This window comes from Taudactylus pleione, unplaced genomic scaffold, assembly GCF_031769625.1.
Source record: "Taudactylus pleione unplaced genomic scaffold, aTauple2 ptg000005l, whole genome shotgun sequence".
Taxonomy (NCBI): Eukaryota; Metazoa; Chordata; class Amphibia; order Anura; family Myobatrachidae; genus Taudactylus; species Taudactylus pleione.
In genome coordinates, this window is record NW_028284408.1 from 15,132,025 (window position 1) to 15,159,516 (window position 27,492).

Consider the following 27,492-nt stretch of genomic DNA (forward strand, 5'->3'; position numbering starts at 1 on the left):
AGATGGGAGGAATAGGGCAAACAGAGAGAGATAGAAGGAAAAGGGGGAGATGGGGGAGAGAGATGGGTGGAATGGGGAAAGCTGGGAGAGATGGGAGGAAGAGATGGAGATGGGAAGAAAAGGGTCAGATGGGAGAAAGCAGGGCCGGTTTAGGGGGGTCATCCCTGGGCCCCCACACGCAGAGGAGCCCCCACACAGGGTCGGTGAGTCCCTGCCAAGAACAGGTGTCCAGCGACACATGTTGGCGGATGGGGGCTCAGCTGCTGCAGCTCTGAGTTCTAATGTATGCAGCAGCACAACCAGTGCTGCAGCATACAGTGCAGAGCGGCTTCCTCAGGTCAGGGGAGTAATCAGCTGCGGGCCACTAGCGCATGCAGGGGGGGTTCTAAACAACCCCCTGACAAAACGATTTCCTCCTACTCCTGGCTGACTACAGTGGGGGTGGAGCCAACATCACAAGCTCCGCCCCAATTTCCAGTGAATATCAGTATTCCGTCATGAGGGGGCGGGCCTATTGATGCCCATTAGCAACCTGCAGCTACAGTGCTGAATTAAAAGGGTAAATATTTATGTATAATGTTATAGTGTATGTATACATGTGTATGTATGTCAGTGTGTATATATGTGTATGAATGTGTTAGTGTGTATATATGTGTTTGAGTGTATATATGTGTGTTATTGTGTTTATACTGTATATGTGTATGTTAGTGTGTATATAAAACCCCCAGAAAAACCTAAGTTTGTGCCAGGCCCCCGAGGATGGAGCAGTAGACTCCGTATGGCTTTGGAGAAGGAGGAGGAGGGGGGTAGGCTCCGTGTGGATTGTTGGGGCCCCCACAAGCCTTAATCCTGCCCTGGGAGAGACAGATGGGAGGAATTGGGAAGACAGGAGAGAGAGATGGGAGGGACAAAAAGATATGTGACAGAGAGATGAGAGGAATAGGAGGAGATGGGAAGAATAGGGAGAGATGTGAGAGAGAGACGGGAAGAATAGAGGGAGATGACAGAAAGATATGATGAAGTTGGGGAGAGATGAAAATAAAGCCTGCAACAGCGGCCACATTGGCTATTGATTCGGTGAATGACAGCTCCAAAATACTTAGCAGTAATTACTATTGCCCTTTGAAATTACATCGGTCAAAGCCAATGAAATGAGGCATTTGTAAACCCGACAGACAGTAATTCTACCCGTAATTGCCATGTCCAGGATATCTACTATAATGTGTCTGAAGGAGTTGATTTAGGGCCTGATTCAGAGATGTACGGTGATGCAATCACTGCTATGATCCTGTACACAGCTACTGTGCAGAAATATGCTAATGCTGGAGCTGCCAGAAAATGTATTGAGACGCCCACGGCCGACTTTGCAGATCCAAGTGCGTATAAACACGCAGCGGTGGTCGCAGATCCTTTGATTTAGGCCTATTTGAGTAACCATGTGGTCTTGCAGAATGGCCTCGGGAGCTGAGCACTGACCCCAAGTGTCCTGTGTACAGGATCGCAGTAGTATGTGATACATACCCCCAAACCGGTTGTGACATGCCTGTGTTTGTACTGCCACTCCCAGTAATTGCCCCCTAAATGGTCTCTAACTGTCAATTCGTCCTCACTGCGAGCGCTATCGCTAAGGTACCTTGGCGCTGCGCAGTGTGACCGTGGTGCATGTGCAGTCGACTGATAAACGCTCTACTGCATAAATATCGGCATTGTGTACATCTCTGAATCTGGCCCTTACAGCAGATAAGGAATAGTGTTTTTGGGGAGAATTGAAAACTATTTTGTGAGTGGTTAATTATTGATATTAATTATAAATAGTTGTTACTAGCAATGCCTCAGAATATTGCAAAAGTGGTTACAGTTGGAGACATTGGCCCAAACTGCAATCTTCCTGATAAACAGGAATAAAACCACATTAGTGCATGTGTTTCTATACCTGCTATATAGTATATAGTATACAGTTGTTACATAAGCTGGAAGTGACATACCAGTGTTTGCCATGCTCTATACCACACTGAATTTCATTGCAGATTTAAAATATTGTTTTTATTATGGTCAAAAGCCAAATTGAAACGGACTAAAGAAATTTGTTATTTTGTAAAAGCTGCTGATTTTGTAATGAACACACTTTCTATGACCGAGGTCGCAGTGCTGGGATCACCATGGCAACCATTGATTGCGATGGTGGACGGTGCTCAGCCACCAGCCAGCTGACTAAGGGACTGATTCAGCAAGGAACACAGGGCTTCATTCAGAGCCGGACGCTATTTGCGCTCGCTCGTTCAGAAAAAAGGGGTGTCTATTCAAATGAACCGTTCGCTCTTTGCGGTCTGTTCACGCCTCTAGGTCTGAACGAGCGAACAAAACATGCGGTCGTTTTGTGGAAAACTACGCCCCCCAGTTCTGACTATAAAATAACCCAGTGACGTGGTCAATGACGCTGCTGTATTAATTATGCACACACTTAAAACGCCCGTTTTGACCTTTAAGCACGCCTGCGTTCGGATCTCCACTCCCCGTTTTCAAGCACCTTCCCCTGTTACCACCCACATACGCCTCCTCCTGTCACTCAAAATAGCAGGCATTCGCTATTTAGCGAACAAACGATTTTCGGCCGCACTGACTGGTTCGCGCATGCGTATTACGATCCGTACGCATGCGCAGTTGTGCAAACATCGCTAGGAACGAACGAGCGGCTGCTTATGAGCAGCTCTGAATCAGGCCCACAGTTGCTTATAAGCAAGCAATCGTCCGATTGTTGCATTCTGCACATGCGCAGTGTGCGTGCGCGAACCAGTCACTGCAATCGGGGAAGCAATCGCAGTTTATACGCAGACCCAGGGGAAATTGATTGTCCCGTTTGTAGGTGGTGACGGGGGATGGTAATTGAAACGCAGATGTGCCTGTGCATTTGAATGCCGTTACAGGGGCATGCATAATTAAGCCCCCTGCGACGGCATAAGTAGCCTGAGCTCTCATTGCGTACAGGAAGTTTAGCAGTTTGTGAGAAAGGTTAGGTCAACCACAACTGTGCGTATGGGTACGATGGTTCTCGATGTTACCGATGTTTTCACTATTTTACTAGCTCTTACGGATGTGAGTAAAGGAAAGGGGGCGGCTTTATGTAGTGCTGGGCATCTGGCTCTTGTGCTATAGTGGCATTACAATCGCATTCATTAGCATATTTTTGCAGCAGCCTGGTGCGTGCGTATGCAGACTTGCGATTTGTGCTGAATCAGGCTCTAAGTCTCAGCTTACTCAGGCTGGCTGGCTTGTGAGGCCAGAAAACTGCGCCACTCCCGGAAAATGGGGAAGACAAGCCCCCTTTTCCGGGAACGTCAGCTGCCCTTGCCCCCACACCGCCCCTTAAATGCCTCTGTCTGTCAATCAGAAGCATTGGAGGCATCGAAGGGACTACGTGCGATTACGCAGGATCCATTCTGCACACTTGCAGAATGGGTCCTGCGCACGTGCAGATTCCCAATAATCAAGTCAGCCCCATAGTTTCCAGGCTCATTACTCATGTGCACAAAGATCACATTACAGTTTAAGAGTTTAAGTAGTGGGGATCATATCATTCCCTAAGCCTGACAATGATGACAATATGATATTAAATGGTAGACGATACAAACTAAGGGTAATTTTAATATACATAGGGCCTGATTCAGATTTCAACGCTATTCCGGTGTTCACACAGATGAGTGATTATCGGTGGTTTGTGCATGCATCACAGCCACATTGCGCATGCGGTGCAAATGAATTGCGATCGCGTTCGCTGTGAGGATTCACTCGCAATTGTTTGACAGGAAGAGACCATTATGTGTATGGTTACAGGGAGTTCCGGAAAAAACACGGGCGTGTCGGGCTGTTTCCTGGGCGTGTACCAGCATCTCATTTACTCCGGTTAGTCTGAGTGACCATAGACTCAATCCAGGAGTCGATGTTTTGAGGATCTATATCCGATGCTGCATTTGTGTAGACAGTTGCGGGCAGATACGAGGGCTCCGGTGGGCGTCTTAATATAAATTCTGATGGCTGATACATTAGCATATCAACTCTAAATCAGGCCCATTGTGTCAATGCCTGTAATGTCAGCAGTGATTTTTGCAGTGCTGTCGTTGGTAACTGAGTAAGTTTGATGAATAACTCATTAATTAGATGATCACACCTCTATTTCTTTATTTCCATTTATCACTTTGGCTGCAGTCATAAACTATCTTCCATTAAAAAGACAGATTTTAGGAGTGGGAAGAACCTCTATTTATCATATCCTGAGAGGACCGTTATTTATTATACTAAGGTAAATATCACTAGGCCAGTTATTAAATGTTTCACATTGCTATGCAGAATGTATAATTCAATATTCCAGTCATTACAGCTACTTGTAATAGTAAAAATGTAACAGTAATATTTTACATTGGGTATTATAAACAAGCAGAATAGATCATCTGTAACTTTATATATATATATATATATATATATATATATATATCGGATGAAAGTCTTGTAAATAGACTGAAACATTTAGCCTTATTCAATTTGGAGCGAAAAGCCGTTTTCGCATGTTTTTTGGTGGAAACTTTTCTCAGATGACGTAATTTTTGCCTGTTTTGATTTTACTCCGTATTCTATTTGGAAGACTTTTCACCTAGGCGGAAAGTCAATGCAATGTATTAGGCGGAAAAGTTTCGCCTATGAATAGGAGGCGGAAAAAAGTGCAGAATTGGGGTTTTGGGGTGCAATGTTGCGGGAACCCCCATGCAGCCTTCAGACAGTCCCCCAAAGGTAAACTGTGTAAATTGAAAAAAAAAAAAAAACACTTAAGAAGAACTCAAAAATGACTTTGAATTTGGGGACGAAAAGAAAATGTTGGGGTACAAAGTTAAAAACTAGCGAACTTGACTCTGGGGGGGTCCCCAAGTATGGCCCATGTGTTTTTTTGATTGCAGGTGCTTGCAGCAGGTGGATTTTTCACGATTTTTTCAACTTTAGCAACTTTTAAATATGCTGGCCCCCATTTTCAAGTACCCCAAATTTGCTGGGATAAGTTATTTTCTGCAAAAAAACCTCCTGAATACTATTCTGCACCACTTATACAAAAACGCTATTTAGCAGCTATTGAGCCTGTTTAAAAACACAAAATACCTTCAGCAAGCCAAATCGGGGGGTACCATAGCTAACCCCCATGTCAGAGCATCATTTGGGGGGTTTTAGGCTGATTTCCCCAAATCTGACAGTACTTTCCGCCTGTTGAAGTTTTGCCGGGTCCCGTTTTTGCCTACTTTCAAATTGAATACGGCGATACGCCGGCACGCACGTGATTCTTCTCCGCCTGCAAAACAGGCGAAGTAGGAGGAAAGTCCGGGGAGGTGAAAAAGTATCGTGGGTCCGCTCTAATTGTATACGGCTCATTGACTGCAAGTTGCTGTAGGTATACTTCACCAATTCTTTATGGATTACAAAGTCCAATGAGTGCCGCAGCAAAGATTTAAACATGAAACTACCAATGCATTAGATTATATTTATCTCTTCCAGTTCTAGTTTGCTCAGTGTAGATGGAACATTAACTCCTACCAATGCAGATTTACAGAAATATAATGCTATTAGTGGCGGCTCCTTCCTTATGGAGAAAGGTGGGCTGCCTGGCTGCTATTATTTTTGGGCGACAGTTGGGTGCATCCATTGCGCATGCGTGAACAATCTAACAGGCAACAGGAATGTAGGGGTATGCGCATTCAACAAAACCCAGCTTCTAGAGTCTGCATTGGCTGCAGTCCCTAGAAGCCAGGTAGGGCTAGTACTCAACACAGAAGAGCTTTCTGCTAACGGAAATCCGAACCGACAGTCCCAGAAGGAGAAAACTCCTCCTCCTGGGACCAACAGTCCAGTGTGTAACTAGCAGGCCAGTGCATCGACTAGGAGGCTAGGGGTTGTGGTGGATTTTACTTTTGGGGGGCTACAGCCCCTAGGTAAAATTCGCCATTGTCAACTGATAGTATTAGTTGACAATGAGCTACATTTCTCTCAGGCCATATTTTCCCCTCCTGTAGTGACTGGTACATATGTGCGGGACTGTGGATGGGTTTCAATGTTATATGTGTCACGCCTGAGGGTTGGAAAAGGCATGGGAGGCAGAAGAAGAGATTAGAGATGTGTGAACAAATTTAGGTGGTTTGAGAACTTAGGACCTCCTCATGCATAGATGTGAGAAGGTAGAGATACGGCAGTGGATGATGGGCCCAAAGGCGAGAACAGGAATACAAAGTCTTTATTGAACAGCAGGTTGGAATGGACCTGAATATATAATACTGAATGGAATCGGATTGGGACCGATGATGCTGGATTGAGAGCTGGATCAGTTTGAGGCCAATGTTAATGAATTGAAGAACTTGATGGATTTGAATCCGATGTTGAAGAATTGATTAATTTGATCGGTTTGAGACTGATGTTGAAGAATTGAATAACTTAATTGATAATAGTCCAATGTTGATGAATTGATAAACTTGATAGGTTGAGACCGATGTTGATGAATTGAAGAACTTAATTGATATGAGTCCAATGTTGAAAGCATCGGATGAGACCGATGGTTGGAGGTATCATCTGGAACCGATGGTGACTGCAGGAACAAGTCTCAATGGTAAAACCAGACTGGTGTGCAAGATGGTATAGGAGACTTGTTTACCAGATATAGGAACTGGATATAATGGACTGGGGGCCTGATTCATTAAGGATTGCAACTAGAACAGTACAGATTGTTGCGTACTGTGCATGCATCGCTGTGCGCAAAGGCACCACTGCGATCGCACTGAGATCCTGGAGACAACGCAGAGCCATCACAGAGTGATTGACAGTTAGTGAGCATTTGGGGGTGGTGATGGGGGGGTGGTTGGAGAAGTGCAGGCATGCCTGACTGTCTCAACGCTGTTGCATGGGCGTTCAAAAATTATCTATTGCAATTGCATACGCAACTTGAGTACTCACTGCGGTCAGGGCTGCTGTAATTCTGCATGGGGGACCGATGGTACTTGATGCTACCGATGTTTATGAAGGTTTGCAAAGTATTGCGGATGTGAGATAGTAGTTGTGGGAGACAGTGGGCGTCTCTATGCTGGTAGTGCAATGGCATTGCAATACCAATCATTAGTATATTTTGCAGCAGACCTGTGTGCGATTACGGAGCTGCGATCGCAATAGTGATCCATGATGAATCAGGCCCTGGGACCGTACAGATACATAGTACAGCTGGCAGCTCACCACAGAGCTGTAACTTCAGCAAGAAGCGATGTTGTACCGGCAACAAAGGCCAGTCAGGAAATGGAGTTTAGAGGGGAGGATCCCCAGGGATTGGATACTGCAATCAGCTCGTCTGGGAGTTCTGTGGAGGAAGAGTGTCAGGTGATAGAGTCCAACATGGCTGCACCTAAACTGTGGTTTAGGAGAGAACTCTGGCGTGCAGCCTGTGTGCCATCATGCTGGGAAGACACGCTGTGAGCAAGGGGCTGCTGAGAGCCATCTCCATGCTCAGTGACAGGACACTGAGCAGACTGGGCAGGAGCAGCACAGACAGGCCTCTGCGGCAACTGGGAGTAATGTGCAGTGTGAGTGGACTCCTATGCTATCCGGGAGTGATGCACAGTGCGAGCGGACCTCAGTGCTAGCCTGGACAGACACCGGAGAGAGCGTGACAATATGGGTCCTTGTGCGAAAGACATGTTAAGCTTCTCGGGGCTAGTAAGTGTGTAACTATTACTGTCATGTGGGTGCTGGTCTGTATGGAAGCAGTATAAATGCTATGCGGAGGATAGTGGGGGGTTATTATTGTTATATTGTCGTGGTGGGATTATATTATATTTTATGGGGGCATTTATGGTGTATTATGTTATCTGGGCTCTTTTAAAAGTGGGGGTATTAGTGTTATGGGGTAGCTCAGTGATTTTCAACCTTTTCAACTCGAGGCACACTGCACAAGATTTGAAAATTGCCAAGGCACACTATCCGGCTATGCGGTATGCGTGACCAATGAAAAAACATACTACATTGGCTTCCACATAAAAAAATACACACACATTGGCCTCCACAGGAATAAAACACACTACATTGGCCTCCACAGGAATAAAACACACTGCATTGGCCTGCACAGGAATAAAACACACTACATTGGCCTCCACAGGAATAAAACACACTGCATTGGCCTGCACAGGAATAAAACACACTACATTGGCCTCCACAGGAATAAAACACACTACATTGGCCTCCACAGGAATAAAACACACTACATTGGCCTCCACAGGAATAAAACACATTGCATTGGCCTGCACAGGAATAAAACACACTACATTGGCCTCCACAGGAATAAAACACACTGCATTGGCCTGCACAGGAATAAAACACACTACATTGGCCTCCACAGGAATAAAACACACTACATTGGCCTCCACAGGAATAAAACACACTGCAGTACAAGTGTGCTGAGCTGACCACCCCGGCACACTTGACAACAGCTCGTGGCACAATGGTTGAAAAATGCTGGGGTAGTTATTGCATGTGAGGACTAATTAAGTATTACAGGGTTTGTGGAGCTACTACTATACTAGTAAAGGGACCAGTCATATGCTGGGTCACACCTGAGTCTGTCCCCCCCACGTCACCACATCTTTTCTGCTCCGTCTCCTGCTCTTTGTCTCTCTCTATGAATGCACGTTGTAAATGGGACAGTCCTTAGAGAGTTATTATATAGATTGCTGATTTATTGATATAATGTGGAATATATATTAAATAATAGCATAGTGCCTTTGGACTAAGCATTAATGAATATAAAGAAATCAAATGTAAAGTGGATTCATGTAAATTTCATTAGTACTTATCAAGCTAATAACCCTATGTTGATATCGCATCAACATAAAGCTACTGTAAGTCTAACTTATGTGTGCCTTTATAGAACTATTCCATAAGGAGCATTATACATGTGCTTGACAAGGTAATTCCACTGGTATGTTTTATCCTGTCTATGCAAGAGCAACAAGCCTACATCCGCTCTGATGAGGTTTAGTCATTTAAGACTTGGAAGCCTACAAATTACAGATTTATAGGCATTCAGCAAGCAATACTGTCTCTAAAAAACTATGGTCTGTAATAAACCAATTTATGGAAGGCTGCAGTGGTCTCCACTATGATTCTATCCAATGTACAAATGCATTGATACAAAGTTTTCCTATGAAAAGTTAAGGTTTGTTTGAGTCTCCTGGTTAGCCAGTTATGGAGCTGATTCAGAGATGGACGCTATTGTGGCATCTTTGTAGGCAGCGGCTGTGCGACAATATGTAAATGTAGCAGGAGGCATCTTGTATAAAAAGACGCCCCCTGCCGGCTTCTCTGATCTGCTGCCATATCCGAAGACCCAGCTACAGATCAACTGCATGAACATTTGACAACTGAGTAACTTTCAGGTTACTCAAGATGTCCCGCTAAATCACGCTGCCAAGGACACAGCCACTGGCTTCAACATGCCCAGAAAATGGTTCCGACACCCACCCATTTTCTGTGGCGCTACCCGTCGTCACCTAACGACAGCAGCATGCCAGTCGTTCAGCAAGTTTGGGGCACTGCGACTGATGTAGCAGAAATAGATCTGCACATGCACAGTACCTGGATCTGCAAAGATTAGAGATGACATAAATATAGAATTTACATAAATCTGTAGATTAGGCCCAATATCACCCAGGGGTCACTATATCAGCTGATATCAATGTATCAGGACAACCTTGTATACAAAGTGATAATACTTATTTAAAAGATGCTACAACTTGTGAAATGACAGCACCTAACTACCAATCCTGACACAAGTCTTTTATGCACTATTACTGTCTGCAGCTTGTTCACAAGCATTCCCCACTCTGAGGCACTGGCAGTTACTAAGCAACTGCATATGAATAGCACTGAATATACATGCCTGCATCTGGATTTTTTATTCTTTTTGCAACTGCTGGAATTGCCATTAACAAGGAATTATTCCTGCTTCAATCATAATTATTACTTACCGCTGTCCTGATGCACTTTGATATGTTAATGCATATATGAAAGGGCTTGGTTCATCTCTGTCCGAGGTTGCTCATAACATCTTTTTCTTTACCAGATACATAAATGTCTGTGGTAATGTCCACATAGTATATTTTTTTAAACAGAAAATGTTTAAATTAAAAAAGTAATACAAACTGCATATAGGAAATAAGAGGATAAAGATATTTCCCTGATGAAGTCTTAGTTACACTAAATGCATAGGGATAGTTTAATATGCAGATAACCTCTCTCACCTGTGCTGGCCAACACTATGATAACATTTTTGGGTTTTGAATCAGTGTTTTTTTACCTTGGCATATCTGCATCCCTAATCTACATGAACTATCCGGATGTTTCAGCCCATCCTGAACGCCTTTTACATTACTTTTTTTAAATTAAAATGTATTTAAAAATAATACACTATGGGCCTGATTTGGATTTGGACGCAAATCTGATGATATACGTATAAATCTGATGGTGGGGCGTCCGTGCATGTGCAGGGCAAGTTCTGCGCATGTGTAGAGCAGGTCCTGCGTGATCACTCGTAATGCCCTCTGAGCGACAGCCTGATGGACAGGTTGCAGCCGTTTGGGGGCAGGGAAGGGACGGCGGCCGGGTTCATCCCCACAACAAAGATGTGTTGCCTCCATTTTGTGGGAGTGCCAAGGCCAATGACTTCCTGGCCCCTGGCAGCATGAAACCACTGGCCATCCTCTGTAACCTGCGGGTTGCTCAGATGCAGAGCTGTAACTAGACGTTTTGGTGCCCTGGGCCAGAAAGAGCATTGACACCCCCCTCCCCCACTGTTTTCAAATAGGGACATAATAGGTGTGCCCGAAAAAGGGACATGGCCTTATGGGTAAGGGCCAGATGGAAGGGGAGTCGGCCAGGGAGGAGATAGGGCTGGCCGGGAGATGCCGAAGATAAAAGAAGTGGAAACTCTAAGTGAGAATGATTCAAACAAAAAAAATGACGGCCTGAACAGAGGGCCTGATTCAGAGACGGACGCTCTGAAAGAGCGCTCGCTCTGAATCAGGGCGTTTTTTTTTTGGAGTGGACCACCGACAGCTATTGCGACCATCGGGATTGCGATGATAAGCTTGAGAGCTTCCGGCTCTAATAGAGCCAGAAGCTCTCCCACGGAGATCACTGGTGATGTCAGTGGGGGCGCCCACAAACGGCAGGCGTTCGCTTGGGAACGCCTCCGTTTGTGAAGCCACCACCTGCCACACCTACAAAACGGGGCGAGCTGTCGATCAACATTGACAGCCGCCCCTTTTGTAGTGAGCTACGGAGCGAGTGCTTTTTTGCGATCGCTCCGGGGCTCGCGCACGCACAGTGCGCACACCACGTGTGCGCACTGGGCCACCATCGACCCGCTTGCGAGCGCTATGCGCTTGCGAGCGGGTCTGAATCAGGCCCAGAGCCCCCTGCCTTGTGGTGCCCTGTCCTCGGATGTAGGTGCGGATCACAGAAGCATGCAGGAGGCATCGTTCTACTATAGACGCCTCCTACTGCTTTTGCATATGTTAGCATCGCTGTTGTGTCCAAAGACGAATCCATCCACATCAGAATCAGACCCTATGTATAGAGGTGTATTTACTGGGAATCATCATGGAGAAAAGCTGGTTTATTTATTAAGGAGATTCAGATATTTTATTTACCAGGCGGCAGTTGTTGGTGGGTTGGGTGTTCGGGCCCTGGCCTAATGGTGGCGGCCTCTTCAGTGAAATGTAGTTGTAGTTGCAGCCCATGAAGCACTTATTCTCACAAGTTGAGGTAATCCTTGCCCCCACAAAATATGAGCTTTCTGTCCAGGCGGATATCTGTACCACATTTTGTTTTGGCCAAGTCCAGTTTTTTTAAGTATCAACAAAACAATTTCATGATTTTAGAGAGCAGTAACTATCAGATACACAATTGACCATATGATGTTAATATAATTATTTTTGTTAGGATATATTTACCAAAAACATGCAAAAATCTCCAATATTACTTCACTTCCCTGACTGCATCAGTTTCACACCGCAGTCCCAGCTGGATCAGGGACACTGCCCTAGTCACTGGCTGCCAGGGCGGCAGGGCTTGCAGAGAATAGAGTGTGGGAGCGGACCCTGGAGAGGTGACGCATGAGGGCTTACTAAGTTTTATTTCTCAGAAAAGACTCTACACTGATACAGGCAAACCAAATACAATGCCCACCTGCTCTCAATGTGCTGGACAGAGCAGCATTGTGGAGAATAGATATTACATTATGTCATGTGCAAAGGATTATTTACTATATTGCTGTCTGTACAATACACGTATGTTAGAAACATGTGGGGATCAGTTGTAGGGAATGAGACTACAGTGCCACGTTCACCCATCAACATGCGGAGGGCCCCATATATCTGCTCATCACTCATCCTGAAATCCATGTATTATTAAAGTGGGTAATTGAATGAGATTTAATGATACTGGCCCTGGTTCAGTATGGATCGCTATTCTGATTATACGCACGCTCCGCAGTTGCTAATATCAGAGATGCTATGTAAATGTTTGCATTCACGTTATGATCGCAGCCAGACATAAGGATGCCCACTTCCCCTTACTCACATCCATATACTAGGACAATATAGTGAAACAATCGGTAACATCGGGCCCTTATGCACACTTGCACAAGCCCTGACCTTACTCAGAAATTCCCAATAACCACGCACGCTATCAGTGCTATAGCTGGTTATGGCCATGCAGTGGAAATGTATGCACGCCCCTGCAATGGCGTTGAAACGCACTGGCACGTCTGCGTTCGCCCGAACTCCCCCTCCCCCCCGTCACCATCCACAAACAGCACTTCCTGTCAATCACTCTGCTCTGGGTCTACGTAGCCTCTGCAAATGCAGTTCCCATGGCATTTGCTAGTTCGCGCACGTGCACTGCGATAGATATGCATGCGCAGTGCAAATTAATCGACCGCTTATGTGTGTATTAGCAACTGCGTTCCTTGCTGAAACAGGTCCGCAGTCCAAAACTCATTTGGCGCTTGCGCGCATGGAGGGACAGCATAGGAAGTTTTCACATTTGCGGAACACTGCTGAGACAGCAAAAGGTGCTGATTTGCCGGAACAGCTGATTTTTGCGCCTGACTCTGCCACAGTGATACATTGTTTCAAAATTTAATTGAAACACATTGTGAATTGCAGCTAGATTTTCTCTTGCCAACTGCACTAAAATTCTGAATAAAATCAATAGGCTCCAATGTGTTTTCAAATAACATAACATCTTTCAGGCAAAAGGGTGCTTTTAGTGAATTCAGCAATTACAGCTAACATTTCAGTATAAGGTTAGACTTCTGACAGCCCCCAGATATTTATTGCTCTCTATGATGAGAATACTGTATGCCTTTTGTACAGTATTACACTTCCTCTATGTCCATTACCCCAGATTGATCGGTCGGTCTGTCTCATACATGCCTACTCTCCCGATCTGGTCTGGAGCCTCCCAAAAATCGGGGGCTGCTCCCGGCCCTCTGAAAAAGTAGACATGCCTCCCGGACCCTCCAGTCCCCCCCGCAATACCTACCCAATCACCTGCAGCTGGGGGGGGCTGATGACGCGATTATCGCTGAATCGCGTCATCATGACCCCTCCACCTGCTTCACAATGCCGTAAATCTCGGCATTGTGTAGTGGAGGTGGGACAAAATGACGCGAGTATGTGACTTCGCCCCTGGCCTCGCCCCTAAATGGCATGTAATGACCGACCGCAGCCCCCTTTGCCGCTCCCCCCTGCTAAGCCGACCTGGCTGCTCCCTCCCGGAAGGGGCAGCCAGGATATCAGCAAGTATGGTCTGTTTGTCTGTCTGTCTATCTACTCTCCAGACCTCCTCTTCATCTATATACATATAATGTGAGAAAGCCGCAATTATTTACCTATTGTAGTCACTGGAATCGAGTGCCGAGCCTGTGGAATCTATTTTTAGTCCACAGTATGATTGGCACACTCATAACTGTAATTCACTCATCTACTGGGGCGTTCTAAAGTCCCAATGTTATAACTCCAGAGTACCACCAATACAGTTCCAAATAAACAAGAATACACTCGCCAGGTTTAGAATATAAAAAAAGAAATGAGTTTATGCGCATATACTTGATTTATACTTTTATAACTTGGCTTATTTACATAAAAGAAGAATTATATGCAATTAAAAAAAAAACACAACTAATGTTTCAGATTTCTCCTTTATTTTGACTTTTGATTATGCCAATAGGAGGGATTGTTGTCATTAATAATATGCCAAATATTATCACTTTCACCACAATCCACTTAGTTAACTATTTTTTATCCTAAAATACTGCTTGCTAGAGCCTTGAGGCATGAGGGTACATGAAAACATTTTTACATTTTATTTTAGTTACATGTGTGCCCCTTGAAGTTCATTTAATTCAGTGTGTTGTTCTGAAACATGAAATCTCAGTCTTGTTTTCTAGTCCCTAGCAGGGCTCACATCACATACTAATCTGTGTACTTTCTAATACAGGCAGAGAAATAGGCATATCACTCTACAAATGTAGATGAAATAGCACTTGTACTGGACATCTATATTATCCCCACTTTCTAATCTATAAATACAGTAGTATAAAATAACATCCCTGGTAGACGTCTGTCTGTTTGTTCGGGCTAATCTCGAGAACCACTGGACGGATTTTGATGCAGTTTCTGCTATTCTAAAGAACATTAATGTATGACAAAAGAGAGCCGAGCAGTGACTATTTTAGTGAAACAAGTCCATTAAAAAAACGGACGTCCAAGAGCTTTCTTGGCTTACGTCGCTCAAACTGTTAAAGATATATCACAAGGATGGACTTTATTTTATACCAAGTAGAGATTGATACGTATTATCCGGTTTCTCCAGAAAACATTATGTAAGTTCTGTTCACTGATACAAAGTTTAAGTTTTTCCCCTTTTTTTTTACCGTTCCTATTACATTTATGCAGGGGCATCGGAACGATTTTATGTTGGGAGGGCAATAAAATCATTCTGGCGCCTACCCCCTGCCCCCTACCTCCTTCTCACCTGAGCAGTGGCCATGGACGGTTAGGGGCTATGCTTTATAGCAATAGGCTGCACAGCCCCCACATCACACATAAGAGGTGTACAGTGCTATGTTTTAACTTAAAGACATCACATGTGGTGCAGGGGCCGTGCAGCCTAATGCAATAAAGCACATCCCCTGAATATCCTTTCAATTGTTTTTTTTTGGGGGGGGGCAAGCAACCCCCTTGCCCAAAATCTATCCGTTTTGACGCGCATGCATTTATGTGAAAAACAACTCTTTACTTTCAAACAAATCCAAGTCCTAGTAAGAGTCTGCTTTGGGGTGACAATAAATAAAGCACAAGGACAGACACCTAACGTGGCTGGAGCTGACCTAAGTGGAGACTGTTTTTCTCATGGACAACCTTACGTGGCCCTTTTGTGTGTCACGTCAAAACTAAGGGCCGAATTTAATTAGCCACGATAATGCGAAAATGAAACGTTTGTTAAGTTTTCGAACAGTTTGGGACTTTGTGCGATCATTTTGCGTCTTTTGCTTATGCACACTCCCATTTTTCACACAAGTCAATTCCAAATTCCGTAATTCTCCTGAAAACTATCCGTGGTGTAACTGGCGAAAAGTAGAGCAGACAATGGGGAAATCTGTCTGTACCCCAAAAAAAGGAAAACTGAGATAGGAAAACAATATAGAAGTGTATTAGTGCCCCTTAGAAAAGTATTTGGGGTTCTTAAATTGTGTCAAATGGCTGTTATATGCATTCTGCTATAAAAGTGGCAAAATGATAGAAACCTATTTTTGGGGGGCAAAAATAAATGCTGCAGTTAAATTAGGGGTATAGTAAAATGGGTGCAAGTATATATTTTTGTCATTTTAGGGCAAAAATGTTAAAAATACACCTGGTGCAGCCACCTGCAATATTTAAAGCCACCTGTCCATACACCCCCCCCAAAATACCTAACCCACTACTTTAATCCCATTTTCCATTTATTTATGTTTTTACCCCAAAAATTACAGTTAATTATTGGCCAAATTAGGCTACTTAAAAACTTTTTTTCCCCCTAATTGGTCACTAAGGGGGTTGTCTAAGGGGTTCTGCACCAAGTCCTGACATTTTTACCTTAAAATAGGGGTTTTGTACAACTCATCACCTGCTCTGGTGGTGGAGAAACCTTTGCGCTGCTTTTGGCTATGGAGAATTCGCAGATGCGAAAACCACGGCACGATAAGTATAAATTTGCACGATAAGCCGTTTTTAATGGAAAAGTGGCTTATTGCAGTTAATTAAATTGAGGCCTCAATCTTTTTTCGTGTTGGCATCAGGAGGAAGAATGACTACTGCCGTCTACAAGGCAATCTTGTAAGACCACAGTTAAAAAAGACTATAGCTGTAAATTAAAAAATGTATCCAGTGGGAAGCCGGGGTGGGTCCTAGTAATGTTATAAAAAATATTAGAGATGAGCGTTTCGCTTCTACTCGGTTACATTTGGATCTGAAAACCAGCATCTTATTGGCTATCCGGCTCTCGTGTTTTGGATAGCCAATTAGATAAATCCGAACTTGTGCTAATTTGGCAAAAAGAACTGTGCAGAACCTAACCGCTCATCTCTAAAAATATCAGCCCTTCCATTTTACTATTTTTAAATATAATTTTCTTAACAAAACAAAACACTACATATTAGAAAATAAATACACTGAAGATTTTTGTATGAGGGTCTAAGATTGTCATTCCCTAATAAACAATTGGCACATGATAATATTTCTGGCAGACAGGACCCTAAAATGCTGTACATAATATCAAGAGTTTGACAGCCTCTATTGCACTCTGGGAATTTCTGAAAGTCTCCAAGGAAAAATATACAAGGAAAGTAGCATTTTATTTACAAAAGTCTGACAGGGCACTACTTAAGGAAGACAGTGATGATGCTCCTTAGTGAACTATACAGAAGTTACTCTACCTTTTACAACATGCCTCAACAATGTGATATGGGGATAACAGCCTTGTCCTTTATTATAAGTATTGGGCAGCTTTGTGACAAAAATCTACATCTGTTCAACTTATAAGGAAAAGCAACTCTATTATATTTCCTGTTCTTCAACTTATAAGGAAAGGCAACTCTATTATATTTCCTGTTCCTAGGTTTCACTCTGGTGGTAGACTATAGCACAGGACAGGGAAATGACTCTGGTGGTAGACTATAGCACAGGATAGAGAAATGACTCTAGTGGTGGACTATAGCACAGGACATGGAAATTACTCTGGTGGTAGACTATAGCACAGGACAGGGAAATTACTCTGGTGGTAGACTATAGCACAGGACAGGGAAATTACTCTGGTGGTAGACTATAGCACAGGACAGGGAAATTACTCTGGTGGTAGACTATAGCACAGGACAGGGAAATTACTCTGGTGGTAGACTATAGCACATGACAGGGAAATTTCTCTGGTGGTAGACTATAGCACAGGACAGGAAAATTACTCTGGTGGTAGACTATAGCACAGGATAGAGAAATTACTCTGGTGGTAGACTATAGCACAGGACAGAGAAATGACTCTGGTTGAAGACTATAGCACAGGACAGGGAAATTAGTCTGGTGGTAGACTATAGCACAGGACAGAGAAATGACTCTGGTTGTAGACTATAGCACAGGACAGGGAAATTAGTCTGGTGGTAGACTATAGCACAGGACAGGGAAAGGACTCTGGTGGTAGACTATAGCACAGGACAGGGAATTGACTCTGGTGGTAGACTATAGCACAGGACAGGGAATTAACTCTGGTGGTAGACTATAGCACAGGACAGGGAAATTACTCTGGTGGTAGACTATAGCACAGGACAGGGAAATTACTCTGGTGGTAGACTATAGCACAGGACAGGAAAATTACTCTGGTGGTAGACTATAGCACAGGATAGAGAAATGACTCTGGTGGTAGACTATAGCACAGGACAGAGAAATGACTCTGGTTGTAGACTATATCACAGGACAGGGAAATTAGTCTGGTGGTAGACTATAGCACAGGACAGAGAAATGACTCTGGTTGTAGACTATAGCACAGGACAGGGAAAGGACTCTGGTGGTAGACTATAGCACAGGACAGGGAAAGGACTCTGGTGGTAGACTATAGCACAGGACAGGGAAATGATTACTGACATCTATTATTGGTTGACACTAGGGGCCTGTCACATGGATTCCACACCCAATAGTGATGTTCACGCAGCTCAGCAATTTTTTGACAACTGAGCATACACAAATGTTTCTGGATCCCCCTACAGTGCAAGCATTACACAGAGTGTATGCACAATGGTGCTGTTGCGATTTGGTCAGATGGTATCAGAAATGTGGCAGAAAAATTATGGGTGTTCCAGGTGACTTGGAAGTGGCTAGTAGTGCATGCAAAAATGGTCTGCTCAGTGGGCTTGTTAAGGGGGTGTCAATGCAAGTGGTTGCATTCTCAGACGCACAGCCGCAGACATAGGAGGCCATGGTCAGACGGAGACACTGCACCTGCCATAGGGCTGGAGCAAGCTTTGATGGGGTGACCGATGCTGGTGTAGGTCACCCCATCCGATGCGAGGGATGTACCAATCAGTATTACAGTGTGCACGGAAGCTAAAAGTGGGCGTCTCAGTCCTTGTTCATTCGGCAAATGTATGTACATGAGGGAAGGAGTTTGTAGCGGCATTTGCATAAATCCACTGACAGGAGACCGCCAGTAGATGCTGCTGAGTGTACTTTGTGTGCAACTCAGAATAAGGCTAATCTTCCCGCAGCCGCCTATTTCAGAGGGACCTCCCGGCCCCTCTACACCTCCCTCTCCTGTATGTCCCAATCACTGCTGGCCACAGTGATCGGGACCAGATGGCACCCCCATCCCGGCGCGGCTGCTGCTATGTACTTGTAATCCCCCTGTTTACTTTGTTCTATCTTAGAAGTGGGTTATCTTATAGCCATTCGCTATAAGGCATTCGCTACCTATGGTCCTCCGGTAGTGAATGCCTCCACCCAAGCTTCCTCTCTTGTGTACCTTCCACCAAGGGGCTTGCTTGGGAAAACCCCTAAGCCTAGAGTATAGGTCTTATTTTTGGGAAACTAATTACCCTCAGTGTCCTATGTTTGCTATTTCTCAATAGTTGAGATCTGATTAACTGTGGTCACAGAAACACAAGTTTTATTATGCAGGATAAAGCAGCAATGAGAGATGAACTTCGCTGTCACAAAAGTAAGTTAGCTTATCCCTAAAGGCATACATTTATATATTAAATTTCAGCCAATGTAACTGCCCTTATGGATTAGAAGGAAATATGTTATGCTATTTCCTGGCCACACATCTAAAGATTATCTGTCCAACCAGCCAACTTGTTGATTGGTTGGAAGGAAAATGTGGTAAGGATGAAAGCAAATGACAATCAGCAATTTGCTCCCAAACGCCAGAAAATGGACAAAAACTGGTGTTTGAACAAATTGTTTAGATCAAACATTTAACAAACTTGTGTGACGCCATTTTCATCTGTTTTATGGCATTTAGGAGCAAATTGCTGATCAACAGTTACTCCCGTCCGTTACCAGATTTTCATTCCAACCAATTAACAAGTTGGCTGGTTGGATGTAAGTTGGTCTAGTGTGTGGCCAGCTTTACTGATGGTAATATGAAGTAGTTCCTGTAACTACAGTTTGTGTAACACTTTGCTTTTCATAAAGTATCCATATGCAAGAATATGTCTTCCACTTTCACTACTGTAGTATTGCGGTAATCCCAGGGAGACAGAGTGCCGATAAGGATTTTTCTGTATAGCTCTATATTACAGCTGATTCTCCCTCACATTGCCAGAGTTAATAATCTGAAATACTAGAAAGTTTTGGACATTGCTAAATGTGGCCACCTCTTAACTACTCCTTATTAAATTGTCTCCAGCAGGAAAGGGGTTATACCAGTCTGTACCAGTTGTATGAAGGGTCTTCCTTTATTTGGCAAAAGAGCTTGCATTAATGAATAGCAATATGCTTAGTCATAGGCTTGAATGTCACTTAATGGGCTTGAAGTATATGTATACAGCTGTTTAGCTAATAGTAGTCTGAGTCCTGAGGTGTGATGCGGTGATAGTTGTCATAAGAACGTACACACCTTGGTTTAGGTGTCAGTCAGAAAGCTGGCTCTGGTCAGTACCTTGTTCCTGATCAGCTCCTGTACCCCAGTCCCCTCGCAGGTCTGTCCTATGTCCAGGGGCGGATTGGCCCTTACTTTCAGAGAGGAAAATCCTGGTGGGCCGATTGGTCCTTGGACTGCTTGACAACTGTGGCTCCACCCCCCCGAATCGCGCCACCCGGTTGTCTTTTTTTTTCAACAAGACAGGTGGCCCAGCTGTCAGCTCCCTGTAGTCCACTTCTATCGTGAGAAGAGGCTTTGCAGAAGGGAGCTATGTCAGATGCCGCACGTCAGCACGTGACCTTGGGGGAAGAGTGCTCAGGTGCTGGTCTGTGGCCGACAGCGGGGGCAGGTGGGGTAAGTTCCTAGCCGGCCAAGCAGCCAGCCAGGGCCGGCGCAACTCAGTCAGCATATCATGCACTGCAGGGAGGCACCAGGCTGGAGAGGCGCTTTCCCTGCAGTTGCTGCTGATTCAGTTGTTGCTGCTGCCGGCTGCTTCCTCTCACACTGTATGACAGCGGCAGCCTGCAGCAGAGAAGAGCCGCTGTTCACAGTCTCACCCCTTGCTGTTCCCCCTCCCCTCTATTCTCCTTCCTGCTGCCATGCTGCGCGCCACCTGAACACTCCTGGATCAATGGAACGGGCTTTGAGCCTTGACATTAGGCACTGAGCCGAGCCAGGGGCCACAGGCATCGACGGGACTCGGCTGTTGGAATGCCACCAGTGGCGGTGAGTGGAGTGTTACCCCTAGGGCATCTGTGCATAGCAGGCTTTCCCATATACTCCCATAGAAGCTCTCCCATAAACTTTAGTTCCATATTAACTCTTTTGCATACATTTTGAATGTCAATACTGTAGCAATTTGCCTGTGTTTGACTAGTACTGTAGCACAGTAGAAAAAATAATGCTAAACAGCATTCAGTAGAGGTGCCATTGTTTCACTTCTCTTTCCTGTATAATCTCTTTACCAGTGCACTTTTGTCAATCTTAATGAATTACGGTCTTTCTCTGAAATAAAATTGATTGGGTGTGTGGCCTAGACTGTTTTTCCGTCATTAGTGTTGCAGGTGGATGGCAGCCAGGCAGCGGGACCGAAGAAGAGACGCGGCCAGCACCTGGTGGCTCTCCTGTGCACTCGGTAGAATGGAGAATGGGGGCACTAAGTCTGCCTGGCAAAGGGGGAGAAGTGCTAAGTGTGTCCAGGAAAGGGGGGGGGGGGGGTTGGTAAGTGTGGCCACTAAGGGAGGGGTTGCTATGTGTGCCCAGCAATGGGGGAGGGTGTTGTTAAGTGTGCAAAGTAAGAGAGGTGAGGGTGGTGCCAAGTGTGCCGAGGGAGGGGATGCCAAGTGAGCCCAAGAAGGAGGTAGTTCTGTCCTGGCACTGTCCTATCCCTGTCACCTCTGTCCCGGTTTTGTCCCCTCTTTCCTGGTGCTGTCACCTCTGTCCTATCCTGCCCTATGTTCTGTCAGCTCTGTCCTGCCCTGTAACTCCTGTCCTGGTCCTGTCACCTCTGCACTGTCCTTGTCACCCATCTCTGCTGTCCCCTCTGTTCTGTCTTGGCCCTGTCATCTGTGTCTGCTCTTTCCTTGCCCTGTCACCTCTATCCTAGCCCCTCTGTTCTGGTCCTGTCCCTGTCACTTCTGTCCTGGACCTGTCAATTCGGGATGTAGTCAGGAAGCCGATGGTCTAAATGCCGACCGCCGGCTTCCCGACTGTCAAATCCCAGCAAGGTACTAATGACAGGTGTCGAAAACCCAATTCCTGTCATTACATATACCGAACGAAGGTAAGCCGGTCACCGAGCGCGGACAGCCGCGGGGAGGGGGGGTTAGATGTCAGGGCTCCTGGGGGGGTCTGAGGGTTGGACACCCCCCCCCCCCCGGGAGGTTTAGGTAGGTTTAGGCTAGGGGAAGGGGAGGTTAGGGTTAGGTACGCCCCCTCGGGAGACTTAGGTTTAGGCTGTGGCCGGCGGTAATACATACCACATCTGTCAATTCTGTCCTGGCCCTGTCACTGCTGTCCTATCCCCACTACCCTGTGCCTGTAACCTCTGTCCTGGCCCTGTCACCTCTATCCTAGTGACATTTGTCCTGCCCCAAAACTTCTGTTACTATCTGGTTGAATCTCTGTTGCATGATGATGACATTGGCTTTATTACAATACAAACAGGCGGCTTCCAGACCATGTGATCTCCTGCATGAATAGTAAATACTGACTGAAGACACTGCCTGTCCTGGGAGGATCAATTTCTTCAGAGGTCCCTCGTTGCAGAGAAATCATATAGGTAAGAAAATACTCATTCCCATGCTCGCTGTGCTTATTAGGGACTGTGGGCATAGCTATCAACTCCTGGAGCTGGGGGGGCATGCCCCCAGCATGACGAAAATGGGGGGAGTGGCTTGCGGGCATGACTTTTCACATTACTTGCCTATTTCTGAAAAATTATTTCAGGGAGATTGTGGAAGCACCACCTATGAGTGTGCAGTAAAGTGGACGTGTACGCAGGGACGCCGAGAGGGGGGGGGGGGAGCGGCTGCAGATTACCTGGACCCGGGCATGCCAAGGGGCCCGGGCTGCCAGTCTTTTTTTTTTTTTTTTTAACTTTTTTTTTCCTTTATTCACTTTGATAAATCCCTTGCGGGTGGTGGGCGGTAATTGAAGGGGGGCTGGAGCGGCGGCGGTGGTTGGGGTCTCGAGCACCGCACTGTCTGTGTGTTAGACAGTATCACTTATTTGCAGGACCTGTGCTGCTGCGGAGCTAATGATCTCGCGAGACTCTCTCCACCAGACACCTCTGCAGTAAACTCCGGGCGGCAGGTGAGGACTGGGAGGGACTGCAGATTAGAAAATCAGGCTGGGTGACCGTGGGCGAGGGCAGCAGTCTTGTTTGTATGTCAAGGTCAGAGGGAAGAGCCGAGCCTGCCTGTGTGAGTGACTTACACTTGGCTGAAACCCAAAGAGGTGCATCCATGCCCCCAAGCTGCCTGCTGCTAAGATTGAAAGCAGTATTAGATATGTATATATTTATATAGTATATCATAGATTATATATACAGTGTATATATATATATATATATATATATACACTATATATATATATATATATATATATATATATATATATAAGCTATAGATAGATATACCTATCAGAATATCTGTCTATAATATATATGTTTGTATGTGTATATATATATATATATATATATATATATATACACACATATACATACACAGAATAATATATCCTTGATTTCAATAAAATTGCTGCTTACTAGGTGCCCTTCATGCTGCTGAAATAAATAAATACAGTAGGATGGCAGCACTCTGAAGAAGGCGCAATAAAGTGCTGAAACGTTGACAAGCTGTAACGCTGCAGTGAGTTTTTATTTCTAATCTGGAATGCCACCAACCTACTGTATTTATATACATATATACATATATATAAATATATATATTATATATATATATATGACCGATTTGTCGTTCAGATTTGGACATATCGGGCTGATATCGTGCAGATGTGCACCCAGAGTAATAGTGAAAACTTTCAGCCCAGCTGCTGGGAGCTATGCCATGCTCCTGTGAGTGGGTGCTTCACACATACTAGATGTGCTCCCAAAGAGGTGCAGCCATGCCCCCAACATGCTGTGGCCACGCCCCCACCAGGGGGGGGAACCGGGAAGTTGCTGTACCGGGGCCCAGGATTTCTCTTGGCAGCCCTGCGTGTACGGCTACATCTGAGGGGTGTGCCATAAAAGTAACTTACATCCAAATGTAAACAAGCCCAAAGCAGTTAGTAAGATCTCCTTGTTGATGAAAACAAACTAATATGTCTCAGAAAATGCATATAGCCATAGGGATCATTGTGTCTTATTACCAATGCAGGGAAATGACACTAGTGACCCCATTTGAGTGTATATATCTGTTTTTTATTTATATAAACAGCTTCATAATGGGGGTAAGGTGCAATCAGGGAGATTGCTAGACTCTTCAGGGAGTCAAGGAGATTGCTACTATTTCAGGGAGAGTTGGCAAGTATGACTAAGGGGTCTATTTACTAAGCAGTGTTAGGAGACAAAGCATACCTCCCAACTGTCTCGCTTCCAGGAGGACAGTCCCGTTTTTCTGGGACTGTCCCGCTGTCCCACCCGCGAGCCGCAGTGTCCCGTGGTGGGGGGGAAGTTGGAGAGAGAATCCATACCGCTGCTCTGCATAGCAGAGCAGCGGGTGTGCAGGAGGAAAACAGATGCCGTGCGCATGCGCACGGCATCTGTTCTGTTGTGTACGGACTACCTGGGGGCTGCCCAGCAACTCGGAGAGTGCTGGGCACTCCCCCAAAGTGACGAAAACGGGGGAAGCCGCGAGGCTCTGCACCGTTTTCAGTTGTCTCTGCCCCTTTTCCTAGAAGCCACACCCCTTTTCTGGGCCCTGTCCCTCCTTCCTTCTTTGAAATGTTGGGAGGTATGGACAAAGTGAAATGAGATAAGGTACCAGCCAATCAGCTCCTAACTGTCATGTCACAGGCTGCGTTTGAAAAATGACAGTTGGGAGCTGATTGGCTGGTACCTTATCTCCTTTCACTTTGTCTCCTAACACTGCTTAGTAAATAGACCCCTAAAAGACTGTAATAAGCAGTCTAGGGTGGACTTCTCTAGAGCAGAAGGGAGCATGCTTGTTGCCTTCCTCATACGCCCAGTCTGTCTAGCATTGTAGCAGGTTGCTGGGCCCAGCTTTCATATAAAATATGGTGATGGGGTTGCCACATTCCACATTTATTTACTAGCATCAATACTTTTCCTTCTGACTAGCCTGACTCCTTCCATGGCGATGTATGGCCTCAATGCCACCAGTTGCACACCACTGATGTAAAGGATTTGCCATGTGGAATATACATTGCATAGGCACTTGTAGGATGCAACCACATAATACACTTTATGTGCTACACTTAGGGGTATATTTACTAAAGTGCGGGTTTATAAAAGTGGGTTCCCATACTGTAGCAACCAATCAGATTTTAGCTATTATTTTCTAGACGGTGCTAGATAAATGATAGGTAGAATCTGATTGGTTGCTATGGGCAACATCTCCACTTCTATAAACCTGCACTTTAGTCATACTTGCCTACTTAGTCATACTTGCCGATTTTTCGGGTAACCCCCCCGCAACCCCGAAAGAGTAGGCAAATCTCCCGCATACTGCCCACTTCCTAGCGAAGTGGGCATGATGGGGAGATTTTCGGAGATGTTTGCGGGACCGTAGGCTAATTTGCGGGGGCGTGGCTAATTGGCGCGAATTGCATAATTTCACCCCGCCCCCTCCTCGCAGACCAGTGAATTGCGGGGGTTTCCTGTAAAGGGGACGGGTCCTAATGCTGGCTATTTTCTGACCCCTCCCCTGAAGATGAAAGAAGCAGGTCCTCTCCGGCTGCTCCCGGAATGGTGCTCTGCAAAGTCGGTAAGTATGACTTTAGTAAATAGACCCCTTATAGTCATATCTGAATAAGGCATCTCCAAAGCTTCTATCATTGTAAGTAGCAGGGAATTGATAGAATACTCTCATTGTGGGAATATTATAATCACTTTTTATCCTTAAAATGTTAATATTTGAAAGCAAGCTTTCCCTTTAAAGCAAACACATTTTTAAGTCTGCAAACTTTTCACGCTTCAGTTAGGAGTCACACTTATTTTGGAGCCAAATGCAACTTAATTGTTGGCATTATTGCTTTCTCAAGAATAACGTCTTCCATAAATATTAACACAATGGAAGGAAGGTGATAAGTGGAACGCTGAACAGAACTGATAAGAATAGCACCATAGAATTTGGTTGTCTGATTAGAATTGACAAGCAAGTGGAGCATGGACACAGTGCACAGATTAATACTAGAAAGACGGGATGTTTATTCTCTGGCTTTGCTGGCGGATTCACCGACTCTGGATGTTTTCTTTTTGTGGTTATAAATGCAGTTGTGCTATAATAATTTTACTGAATGTGCTGTGCTCTAAGACTGGCTCAGTATTTCTTTATGCATTCGACAGTGAAAATATTTCTTTCACAAAATATTCTACAATGCCATTAAAGAACTGACTAAATAATGAAAATGGCCTTTTGTCCATGTGTTTCCCTTTATGGAAGAAACCAAAAAAAAAAGCCTCACATTTTTTATGCTCTGTCTGCAGTGGTAGATATACAAGACATCAAAGGGGTTTTAAAGTATGAAGCATCAAAAATATGCTTGCTTCGATTTTCTGCTTTATAACTATATAGTATGTTGTGTAATTTATCTCCCCCTTCCACAGCAATTTCTTTAAAATACAGTAAAATCAAAATAATCATCCAATTTAGATTCACTCTGTATATACTGAGTATATGGAAATCACTCCTAGCTGAATCCCTGCAGTGAAATAATGTGAGACAGATTTTGAAGTAGGGAACATTGTGTGTTTCTGCAGGTCAAATGGTTTTCCATTCGCTACTCCCCTGCGACCACCCCTTCCCCATTATAAACAGAGAGAAGAGAGAATCAAATATATATATATATATATATATATATATATACACACACACACACGTGTGTGTATATATATATATATATAATATATATATATTTATTTATATATTAGCGATGAGTGGTTCTTTATCTTGCCCACCTTTCCGGGGGACGGTAGCGCCACCTGGTGTTCCGGATGCTCCCGGCCATCCCAGGAAAGTAGGCAAGTACTGTATGTATTACTGGTAATGATTATATGCAACAGGCCTCCAGAGGTAGGATGAGACTACAAGTTCACCTATACTAGGCGTGTGGTGAACATCTATCCCAAAGCTGTACAGCTCTAATGCACAGGTGATTAGTGGCACTAATCACCTGTGCATTAGAGCTGTACAGCTTTGGGATAGATGTTCACCACACGCCTAGTATAGGTGAACTTGTAGTGGAAGTTGTTATTGTACTGTATTATATTATTATACTGTAGATCTGGATGTATTATCTCTGGCACCTCTTTGACCATGGTTGTGCTTTATTCTCACTCATCACATCAATCTGAATATATAAAGGATGTAGAGCAGGCTCAGTAAGCCAGGTAAGTGGCCGCTGGGCCACCAGAGATATTAGGCTGACATTTTATCATGTCAGCATGTCATCTGTGAAGACATGATAATTGTCGACATGATCACTGTCAACATGCTACGCATTTGATCATGCTGTATGTCGACATTCCAGCCATGTTGACAATCTAACCATGTTCCCTCTGATGCATGT